The sequence below is a fragment of the Acanthopagrus latus genome, chromosome 3 (genome assembly GCF_904848185.1).
Source record: "Acanthopagrus latus isolate v.2019 chromosome 3, fAcaLat1.1, whole genome shotgun sequence".
Lineage (NCBI taxonomy): Eukaryota > Metazoa > Chordata > Actinopteri > Spariformes > Sparidae > Acanthopagrus > Acanthopagrus latus.
Genome location: NC_051041.1, coordinates 5,198,372 through 5,210,904, shown reverse-complemented (window position 1 = coordinate 5,210,904; position 12,533 = coordinate 5,198,372).

Here is a 12,533-nt window from a genome sequence, read left to right as displayed (position 1 = left end):
CAGATGCAAAGACGTTAGTCAACCGGGTGATGACAATATTGAACTTGTGCATTGATTGATGACTGATTTGCGAGCAGGAACAGTTTGGAGACACGTTGCTTCGGGGGAAAGTGACAACAGGTGATCGTGATGTTCAAGCTCAGCGAGTGTGAGAACATGAGAGTTACAGCTTGAAAAAATAGAAGTAATAACTTTTTTCTACAGGTTTTTTTTCTCCAGAAAGGTTCATTAAAATAGTCTTCTTCAGTCCCTGCGAGTCATGTTTTCTGGGCCGCGATGGCGTGTTTTAATGAAATGATTTGAGATAAAGGAAGTTTGCAACCTAATTGTAAATGGAATGACATATTTCATTATTCATTAAGGGAGAGACAAGTCCTGTATCAGTCATGTTTCCAACTGAAAAATGTTGCGCCAAGAACAACTAGAATGATGACACAGATACTAAAAGGTGAAAACCAGTCTGATGATTAATTTATTTCTCGATGATGTAACCTGAAACCCAATCAGGTCAAACCATTTCTGGCTTTCATTGGTTTACCTCACCTGTGCAGAGCGTGTAGAGGGGAGGATTTGATTGCGTGTGCGAACACATCTTTTCATACCTTGGAACCAGACTGATACATTCTTAAGACATCATCAGGCCGGGCTTACAGTTTTATGCCTAAAGGGCAAAAATGACTTGTAGGTTAACTTTTAAATGTTGGCAAATGCTGATAAATACATGAACAAACCTCCACTTCTAATCTTGGTCGGATTTTAACAACAATTTACACAGTCTGGTGTCAGCAGACCAAATCAAATGAAAGCAAATGAAGCGTGAATTTCTTTTGGTTCCAGGTAACAATGTTCGTGGTTAATCACAGTGTTACACGCGTTTATTTCAGCATAAAAGTTTACAACGCGATGTGATGAGTGTTGTTTGTAGTTAGCACCTACATCACGTCCGACAAGCTGTAACAGATCTGGGATCTGTGTTAACGACAGCGGTGATGCAGACAGAAACCGTTCGGGCGACAATCACACAAAAATGCCAAATTCTAACAAGATGTTGCTTTAACTACAAGTCATATCTTACTTTGTTGACGTTTATTTTAAACACCCTCATTGCACACTCCACATATTGAGGCTCGCAGCGGATGGAATGAGATACCTGAAAAAGAAAAAAAAAAATAACAAAGCAATTCATCAGCGCTCATAAATAAGAAGATGATACTTAGGCAAGGATGCGGTTGAAAGAAAGATTTAAGTAATAAGAAATACATCTTTCTGTGTGTGACTAGTTGATATGAACCCTTTTTTTAAAAAAAAATACAGGATGCATGTACATGTATGATGTCATCGTGTGCAGAATCTCCATCGCCAAACACAAATATTAATAGAACAATTAGTACATTATTGAGAGATCAGCTCAATGGTTCTTGTTTCTCTTATGACCTGTTTTCTAAATCAGTATTTTTCTTGTTAATGTATATATTTGTATAGGGTTGTTTCAGTGTATGTATTTGATGTATTTTCTCTGGGGATTTATAAGATACACATACATAAAGTTACAGGTGGCTAGCAAGAAAATCGATGGGGCATCTATACAGTTGTTGCATTTACAGAATGTTGTGTCTCTCACAGTTGGATTCTCAGCCTCTGAATCATTTTCAGTCCGATATTTAAAGGTGCAATCTGTGATAAAAGTAGAACTTGCTTTGGGATTGTTGGACAGGTTGGCGGCTGAGACTCCAAATCAACTTTTCTTACAAGGAGCACCTTTAAAGGTGCAGTCGTGGTCAAACACTAAGAAAGAATGCATGTCACAGCAGTCCAGTGATTTCTACAGCGCTCATTTATCTGTGATGAACTTTGTCACAGAAAGCTCATTTATTATAGATCTTAGGATCTTATAGGAAAATATGTCCAAATCGATATACACCAATCAGGCATAACATTATGACCACCTGGTGAAGCTCTAACCTGTCAAGACATTGACTTAAGACCTCTGAAGGTGTCCTGTGGTGTCTGGCACCAGGGTGTTTTATAGTGGATCCTCTGGGTCCTGGATGTTGGGCGGTGGGTCCTCCATGGATCAGACCTGCTCCAGCACGTCTTACAGGTGCTCTGTCAGTTTGGGATCTGGGGAATTTGGAGGCGCGGTCGACACCTTCGGCCCTTTTTGTGTTCCTCAAGTGTGTCGGGGAACACTGTCCTGCTGGGGGGCCGCTGCCATCAGGTAGTGTTGTTGTGAGGAAGGGGGGGTACTTGGTCCATAACAGTGGTTGGATGGATGGTTTACATCAAGTTGCATTCACATGAAGGCCGAAGGTTTGCCTGCAGAACATCACCTGTCAGTGGTCAGGCAGTAATTCAAATATTTGGTCAAACGTCCTTCGGTTATTTTCACCTCATGTAGCTGCTTTGTAAAGCCGTCCACAGGTTTCTGGTCGCCCTCCGGCTCAGGGAGTTTCAGCTGTAGTCCACAGGGTCTCGATGGGTTTAAGTCAGGACTTTTGGACTTTTGGTCTGGACAGTATATTATGAAGAATTTTCCTAAAAAGACAATGTATAGATTTAATCCCCTTCGATCTTCACTTATCACTGATTTCCAGTGTATGTCAGCTTCTGTTTCTGCCGAGTCGTCTGGACATCAGCAGCCAACCTGAAGCATTCGTATTTAACAACCTCGGAACAAAACTCTTCAATCAAATGACTTCACCGTAACAAAATGCAACCAGCTAATCCTGCACAGCATGCCTTTAAGCCCAGCGCATCGCTCCTCATCACATGATGTTTGACTAACATGTGACAGTATTTACCTAAGTAATTGTGAATAAATACAACTTTAAAGTGCTGGGTCACACAGACTTTGTTTAAGTGCGCTGTCATTTGATATCTCTGAACATGTCGGTAGTCGAACAAGCTGTTTGCACATCACTTTCACATTGACTATTTGTTTGCCAACATCCTGAATGCTTCCACTGAAGTGTAAAACAGGTCAGGGCGGGTTTTAAGAATATACACTCACCGGCCACTTTATTAGGCACACCTTGCTAGTACCGGGTTGGACCCCCTTTTGCCTTCAGAACTGCCTTAATCCTTCGTGGCATAGATTCAACAAGGTACTGGAAACATTCCTCAGAGACTTTGGTCCATATTGACATGATAGCATCACGCAGTTGCTGCAGATTTGTCGGCTGCACATCCATGATGCGAATCTCCTCTTCCACCACATCCCAAAGGTGCTCTATTGGATTGAGATCTGGTGACTGTGGAGGCCATTTGAGTACAGTGAACTCATTGGCATGTTCAAGAAACCAGTCTGAGATGATTCGAGCTTTATGACATGGCGCGTTATCCTGCTGGAAGTAGCCATCAGAAGATGGGTACACTGTGGTCATAAAGGGATGGACATGGTCAGCAACAATTCTCAGGTAGGCTGTGGTGTTGCAGTGATGCTCAATTGGTACTAAGGGGCCCAAAGAATGCCAAGAAAATATCCCCCACACCATTACACCACCACCACCAGCCTGAACCGTTGATACAAGGCAGGATGGATCCATGCTATCATGTTGTTGACGCCAAATTCTGGCCCTACCATCCGAATGTCGCAGCAGAAATCGAGACTCATCAGACCAGGCAACGTTTTTCCAATCTTCTATTGTCCAATTTCGGTGAGCCTGTGCGAATTGTAGCCTCAGTTTCCTGTTCTTAGCTGACAGGAGAGGCACCCGGTGTGGTCTTCTGCTGCTGTAGCCCATCTGCCTCAAGGTTCGACGCGTTGTGCGTTCAGAGATGCTCTTCTGCATACCTTGGTTGTAACGAGTGGTTATTTGAGTTACTGTTGCCTTTCTATCAGCTCGAACCAGTCTGGCCATTCTCCTCTGACCTCTGGCATCAACAAGGCATTTTCGCCCACAGAACTGCCGCTCACTGGATATTATCTCTTTTTCGGACCATTCTCTGTAAACCCTAGAGATGGTTGTGCGTGAAAATCCCAGGAGATCAGCACTTCCTGAAATACTCAGACCAGCCCGTCTGGCACCAACAACCATGCCACGTTCAAAGTCACTTAAATCAAATTTCTTCCCCATTCTGATGCTCGGTTTGAACTGCAGCAGATCGTCTTGACCATGTCTACATGCCTAAATGCATTGAGTTGCTGCCATGTGATTGGCTGATTAGGAATTTGCGTTTAAGGAGCAGTCGGACAGGTGTGCCTAATAAAGTGGCCGGTGAGTGTGTATACCCAATTTAAATCCGTCTGGACCTGAAATGTATAAACTGACATGGTGCTTTAGGCTGTAGTGGAAATTAAGGGCAGAAATACCACCATTGTTGTTGTTGTTATGGGATGACGCGGGGTTAAGAGGAAGTATGCCGATTCACTGTCCAAATGAGCGTTTTTAAAAAAATTTCACCCTGTGACCAGGTTTCAAAAAACTGCGTTTACAGAATCCATTTGCTCGATCGGACGAAATGATCAAAAACAGCGTTTTCATGTGGATGGCCCCTTATTCTCTTCAGACCGACTGTGTCCGGCTCTCAGGTTCAGCTTGAGCTCAGTTACCACTCACTCCCCCAGGAACAGTCTGGTTCGGGCTGGGATAAGTTCTACAGTTTGATGGCCATCCTGGTAGCTAACTTGTTTCTGCTGATTTGGTGCCTGACAGTCCTGCATTTTGACATGTTTTAGTGTTGAAGGGGCAAGTGAAGTTGAAATGAGGACATTCCCCCCCACAGGTGAGGATTAGTCCTGTAGTCCACAAGCAGCTCGTACGTTTTGCTTATGTTGAGCTGGAGATGGTTCATTCTGCACCATCCAGTAAGTCGAGTCCACCAGGTCATCCTCCTCCTGTTGAACCATCAGTGATCAGTCCGGGTGGCAGGTTGCTGCTGGAAAAGTGGATTAAATTGGGACAAGAGGAGAACTAAGCTGTGGTTTTATTATCTCTGCCTGAGCATTTTTATAAACCTGTAGAGAGCTGATGGGAACTTCTTTCTCCTCATCATGTTTGTTTCAAATTGTATAAAAACTGGCACAGTGGATTTGTTGTGTGGAACTACTTTTGACAGTGCACTCCGTTGACATGATTATAAGTACAAACCAGTAATTTCTCAGAAGTGTTGTTCATGCAGTCGGAAAGTGTTGACAGCAACTGTCAGGCGTTCAAATGGAGAAAGGGGGGGGACTACTTTCTGCAGCAGGTTGGGCAAGTGTGAAAGTGAGCAGAGCTTTTGAGTTTCATGATGAGAAAAACTTGCTTTCACTTGAGGGCAGCCGGGACAGGTTTGATTTCTGATGCAGTGAAGACACGTCGAGGCATTTGATCACGTTACGATGATTCAAGTGGTCAACTTTACCTCGCTGCGCTGCTAAAAACACTAAATTCCTACACCATGTTATTTTTAGAAACAGAAAGTGTCACAATTCCAACTGGGATACATCAGCATTTTTTTAAAGTTACTCCTTTCATTTCTGCGAACTCAACTTTACCCACAAGTCATAAGTCTTTCATCGGCCACTTATGAGCAAAGGATTTCTTCCTTCATCTGCCCTGAAGGTCGTGCAGGATATTACTCAATCTGTTCCAAGTCTGCCTGAAACTCCGGGCCAGGAATGTTTTTCCAATACTGTCTCCATTGTCCGTTATTGTCAGCACCACACCCAGCTCAGGTCCTGACTGCCTCACATCAGTAATGTGTCCACGTCTCCTAAGAAGCATCTGAAACTTAATCGCCAATATTGTGTGTTTCTGTTCTGATTATTCAAAATCACAAAGACTGTGTTTACAACATACTTTCATGCTCAGCTTGCCCCTCATCGTTTCCTTACAATGCTGTTTTAAAGGATAAGTTCACCCAAAAATGAAAATCCAGGCATTATCTACTCATCCTCATGCAGGTTAGGTTTCACACTCCACACTGCATTTCTGGAGCTTCACAGCAAAACAGAGTTGCAGCGTTCTCCTAAACAACTGAAGATGTGGACGTGTTTTAAAATGTAATAAAAACACAGAATAAAAGCATCATACAGCCTGTCCGGTGTAAACCAACTCTCCAGAAGCCCTGAGAATCCCAATGATGATGTGTCGAAGACTTGGATCGGGTCGAACAAGCTGTATGGAGCCATGTTATGTAGTTTTTCAGCTATTGTTGATTTGCTTTTTTACATTTTATAGTGAGTCCTCATCTACATTAGTTGTTTAAGGGAAGCTCCAGAAATGTCTTTTATACCACAAAACTTCACCCAACTTTTCAATCAGCTGTGGGGTGACTGACATTTTTGGGTGAATTTATCCTTTAATCCTACACCTGATTCCTAATGGGAAACTCACCCCTGGAGCAGGTGACAGCCAGTCAGGATCTGACTGCACAAAGATGCGACTCTGTCTGAAAAACATTAAAGGACACAGACGTTCATGGACGCATGTCAAAGAAATCGATTGTAAATTGACATCACACACACAGTCTATAGTTTGCTGCTGTTAATAATTTAGCTTCCAATCAGTAATGTTTAGCTACTGATCCCCCATAAACCCAAACCATATTTGTTATGTTTCACATTCCAGGACCACACTGGACAGGTTTTTATCAGCCTGTGTTATCTCAGGCACACCCAGCAGCCCTGACACTGAGCTGTTTACTCAGGGTGTGACTACACGTATCATTTGCCCTGCAGAAGAGTGAATGTCAAACCCATCGATAAAGTCTCATTTTTTGTCATGATTTGCTTTTCATTTTTGTTCTATCTCACTATCACTGAGGTGACACCTCCCACATGAGGGCAACAGCTGTCAGCAGCGCATCGTTGAACCAAAACGAGTGAGGAGTCCGAAACTTAAGTTTGAGTGTTATTGTTCCGTGTAGTTTCTTTGTTCTTATATTTATTCTTCATTTCTTGATTTCTCTGTCAATCAAACTTTATTTGCATGGCGCCAATGCACAGCACAGGTCGTCTCACGACACTTTGAGCAGGTCTAGAAAATACTCCCTTTTTTTTTTTTTTTACTTGCAGAGACACAACATTTCCTTCATGAGCAGGCACTTGGCAGCAGTGGCGAGAAAACAAAAACACTGCATTTGAACAGGCAGAAAGCCATTTCTCCTGACTAATGTCAGTCTGTCCTGGGAGAGCGATCCCTCCTCTGCTGCTCTTCCTGAGATTTCTTCCATCTGTATTTTCCCCCCTGTTAAACGGCTTTTTTCTCATCAACATAGCAAAGGTTTTTTCCTGACTTGAAGCCCATCGGAGGCAATGTGATTGTGATTTTGGGCTGCATAAATAAAATTGAATTGATTTGATCGTTATGCTGCTTTAATCACACCTGCTTTTCCTCTCTGGGGGATCAATAAAGGACGATCTTATCTCAGGAACAGCTGAAAATGCAAATTGATAGAAAACACATGCAAATAGTTTTAAGAGCACTTCTGAAGTCACTACTGTTTGACAACTGCTAATTTCTGCCTCCAGGGTCGGACTCGACTCTTGACGATCCATCACGTAGGAGCTTTTCCTCGGTTTGCACATCAAGTCTCTGCAGACGCATCTCTCCCTGGAGACAATCTGTTTGAAGCTCTCCTCTCCGCCAGGCGCTACAGAACTCTGTACACCAAAACAACCAGACACAAGATGAGTTTCCTCTCCCAGGCAATCACACTGATGAACACTAGATCAGTGTCAGTAACCGCCTGACTCCAAAACCATCCACCCACAGACTTGTTTATAATGTATATATTCTTAAATATATATTTAAATAATAATCATAGATGCGTCCATGCGTAGAAGCCAAGAGGTGAAAATGAACGTGGCCCTGACATGAGGTGTGTCTTCTTTGGCAAACGAGATGTCTATTGGTGATATGAGTCTGTGTTTATCTTGTCAGATTATGTGGAAGATCCCTGATTATCTCTCCATCATAACAACCTGTCGAATAACTATTGTCTTCTTTTTTCCAGGCAGCAGTTAAAACATTTATTAGTTTGGCAAACTCTCAGACTGTCTCTCAGCGTTGAAGACTTGGAGCGCTTGATCGGCTGATTCATGTAACCTTCAAATGTTGAACAATTATGGATTTATGAACTAATTAAAAGCTCACGGTGGATTCAGACGCTAAATACGATCATTTCTCCTCACCTTCAATCATCATTTCTAAATGTGTGTGTTGATTCAGATCGTGTACAGAATCCTGACGGGAGAGAAAAGGCGTGGAATTACATTTTACTGCAATCTAACAGAAGCTTGTTGCTCTCTTTAGAAGCCAATATTAATAGTTATTTAAATTAATTTAATGGAAATTATGCAGTTTAACATAGCTGCAATACAAAGTGTGAAACTGATACACTGCACAGAGAGTTTATAGCCTCAATCATTGTAATTACAGCTTTCAGTGGTCATAAAACCACAACACACACGAGCTATGGAAATCCAATAAAATACACATGAACCTTCATCAAACAGCTAAGAACCGCTAAAGCTCTTTGAACCAGCAGTTTACCTTTGCTGTCAAGATTCGAGTTTGATTAAGGCTCGATAAGGCCGTCTCAACATTATCACTCTGAGTAACCGAAACACTTCCTGGGTTCTCTGGAACAGATCACCGCTCATTACTGTCGCATATCCTCAAATCACAGGTTCATTCCTGCCAGCAAATAAAGACAGTAACTCTCAGTTTTAAATGTGTAAAGACGTCTTAAAGTTCCCATTAAGTCAAAATCAACTTTTTAGTGTTTTTATCATGTGTATTTTGCTCTGTATCTCACTTATACGCCTGTATCAGGCCAAATAATGGCTAGAAAGTCGCTCTGTAAGTATTCCTTGTCATATTTTAGTCAGTATCTCTCTTGAAAACACTTGAAAATGTTGATAACTCATCCTGGCCCTCACCAAAAAACCACCTATAAACACTCTCTTCGTTTTTCTAGGCTGCCATGGACGTATAAAAAGTTGGACCTGGCTGGAGTTTCAGAGGATTACGGTACATAAACACAACTGCAGAAGTTCATGACGTGTTTTGGGGGAAACTGGATCTCATTTTGTGGAGAAAGCATCATCTTGTTTTCCATCAGCCTCAGCTTTGGTCTGACAGATGCTGGTAACTTTACACATAGGGTGCATTAAGCAGACGCTTTTGATGGCGCTGGCTGCCATTCGAGGTGCTGAGCAGCACATCAGCAGCAGTCTGGGGTTCAGTTTCTTGCCCAACTACGCTTCAACATGCAGACGAAGGGAATTGAACCAGCAAGATGCCGGCTGACCTTTGTTGCTAATTTAACCGCTACCTGAGTAGCTGCGAGGTAGTTTTCTGGTTACTCCTTGTCAGTCATCACCATTATGACCCACTAGAGGTGTGTGGCAGTGTCTGTATCTGCAGAGGTCACACCCTCCACCCTCCAGCCTCCACCTGTATTTTCTTATTGTATTAGTATTTTGCAGTTCAGGTTGTTTCTTGCCGTCAGCGTTTCTGGAGACAGACAAGTTGACTGTTGCATTTAATTCCCAGGTTGTAAAAAAAAAACAAAAAAAAAAACACTTTGGGTTGGACTCTCAGTCACTCAGAGGTTTTTTGCACTGATTAAGAAAGCAGAAAGAACAAAAGCTTATTTGGCTCCGACACAGGACCGGTGCAGTGTCATCCAGTCCAGCAGATACTCGTCGCATCACATTTTCAGTATCAGGGTGGAGTTTTCTGGAAGGGTGTGTATCCAAAAGGTCATTTGTAAGTGTTCTGGTAAGCTTTCTAACCAAATCCTTCACCTGTCTGTGAGGTCAAATCTGCCCTTTGAAATGGTTTGCTATGAGAGGTTGTGATGTAACCTTGGTACTGATGGACAGGTGTGTTTTCTTAAGTGTTGTATTAAAGTACAGAAAGTGCACAGGGTGCATCTGTACAGATAATAACATATATTATTAATGGCATTTGATTGACCTTTTCTACCTTTTTTGGTCTCTGCCTATTTCAAAGCATAAAACAAGAATATCGTATGGACTTTTAGCTGTTAGGAGACTAAATCTGATGGCCAGACAGGCAAACAATCATGTCATGTTGTCGATCTGTGTTCTACGTCATTATATGGAAAAAAAAAAAAAAAGTTAAAGAAATAGTGGACGATGAGTGTCCTCTCAGTCACTCTCTTCATCAAAGCGAACTAATCTTCATTCTAAAAGCAGGTGTTTTATCGTAGGGCCTCACTTTTTCACAGTAGAGTCTGTAGTTCCAACCTAACAAAGGCCTCTTGTAGTCATTTCGATCTGCAGGCACAATCATTGACTCAGTAGCATCAGCAACTAACCTGTGATGAGGTGTTTGACGCAGACGGACACGTATTCACCGGTCAGGTTTCACAGTTCACCATTTTCAATCTCTCTGTGGACGACCTGAAGCCACAGAACTCTTTGTTTACTGTCCTTCGATCTTTAGGGAACTAGACAAAATCCAAACCTTTGGGATTTTTTTATTGTTTTGATGTGAGAAATGCAACAAAGCAGCTTTTGAGGCATGTCTCTTATGAGCTGTTTTGTGCAGCATTTTCACAGACTTTGCTTTCACCCAAAGCTCATCTTCTGCTTTATGGTCTATTTTACTCTAAATGGGGTCTAAGTTTACAAAATGGACATCATGCTGTACTAAAGAAGACTATTATCCAGCATTTGAGACCACAAACTCCTCAGGAAAAGCTTTACTGAGGTAATAAATCATGTGAATAAAGTATGGTCATTCTCCTATGAACTTGTGGAGTTGCCCCTGCTCGCCATGAGTGAGAATGCAGGTTTAAGACACTTCTGCATTGGCTCCAGATCTTTCATGAGGACTCAACTCTCTGCCAAATATTTTGGAGTCTAACAAAAGCTTCAGTCATGGTCGAGTTATAAAGCTGTTCCTCTGAGCTGCTGACGTGTTCGCTGTTACAGCGTCCCACACGCAGCAGACAGCTTCTGTTGAAGCAGTTCTGAGGAAAGTGATCGCTTTCCTCAGAACCACCCACTTGTGCCAGCCAGGCATGAGGTGTATGCTTGTGCTGACATATCTTTTTTTATCAGTCACATTAAATGGAAATCTTTGAACTCACCGACGAATTTAAAAAAAACATTATCCCCCTGATGACTGACTTTTAAGACTGAAATCTCTCTCCTCCAGAGCGCCAGACCTGCCTGCTGTTTTTATTTGAAACATGAGTGTTTGACCTGGAATCTGGACAGAACTGAATTTAACCCTGCTGCTGCAGCTAGTGAAACTAATCTGTGCAGAGTCTTTTGTGGAAGTCACTGTTTGTGCTGCTATTTCAAGGCTGTTGTAGAAATCCAGTAATCCGGTTTCAGTACAATCTCAGGAGAATTCTGTTTCTTCTGTGTGAGAGAGAGTTTTGGCTCGTCTTCTCCACACGTGAAAGCAAGTGACCAACATGTTATCAGTTCTGTGGGATATGAAACCAAGTGAAAAGCTTTTTTTCTGGACAATTTTTGGGGTGTTTTTTTCATGTGGTTATTTCAGGAGAATTGTGTTTCTTCTGTGTGAGAGCGAGTAAAACCAAAATTTTAGGAGAAATTTTTTGGGGGGTCAGAGAATGATTATTTTTTCAGGTGTGATACAATTAAGTAAGTATTTGCTTGTTCCTCAGGGCTTCCATTTTTAAAAACAATGTGACTGGCTGATGTGAAGAGCTGATAACTTAGTTGATGGCTCCAGATAACGACAGCTGGAATAATGAGTGACATGCATGAGAAGAGTGATTGACAGGATGGTATGATAATTAACTTAAAGACTTAAATTTGTCTTCAAATCCTCAAGCCAACAAAGAAGTATCAGGTGTCAGCAGTGATGAACTTGTTCTGCTGCTGACTTCCTTCTTTTGTATTTTCATCTTGAGTTGAACAACAGCACTCTCTCAAACTGTGACCGGTAAATCTGTTGTCCAGATGTGAACTTTTTTTACCTGATTTTACATCAGAGGTTGCTGCGCCTCCTCTGAATTCCTCCCCTGACTCCTTATTTTCTCACAGGGAAGATCGTGACCCACATTAGTTAGATCAGAAAAATAATTGGGACGTCTCTTAAATGGGATTAAAGGAGATCTTGGCTCATGTCTGCACTTGGAAGTGAGGTATTAAATTTCCTCTTGTTTTGATTTCACCGTGCCGACTGGCAGCAGGATGTGTTTCTTCCTGCTCTGGTTAAGTTGATCAGCCAACTCTGTTTTTGATTCAGCCAACGTCCTGTCATGTCATCCCTATTTTTATATCATAAAAATATGATATCTCATTATGTTGAGGGTTTACATGACACATTTTCAACTCAGTTTGGGATCTCAGGGGTTCCAAAGACTTGGATCATGCTGGACAAGCTGCACGGAGACATTTTAAAAACTTACAAAGGGAACGAGAGACAAAGGCGGAGGAGGGAAGCTGCAGTGACTGATTTGGTTGAAGTGTTCTCAGGAATCCCTCGCCTCCCGCAGCTGCACTGTAGTCAACCCCTGGAAGTTGCTGATGCCAGCATTAATCCTTCTGATGAAAATGCCACCAGCATGGAGAAGCCGGAGGGGTGTGGTGT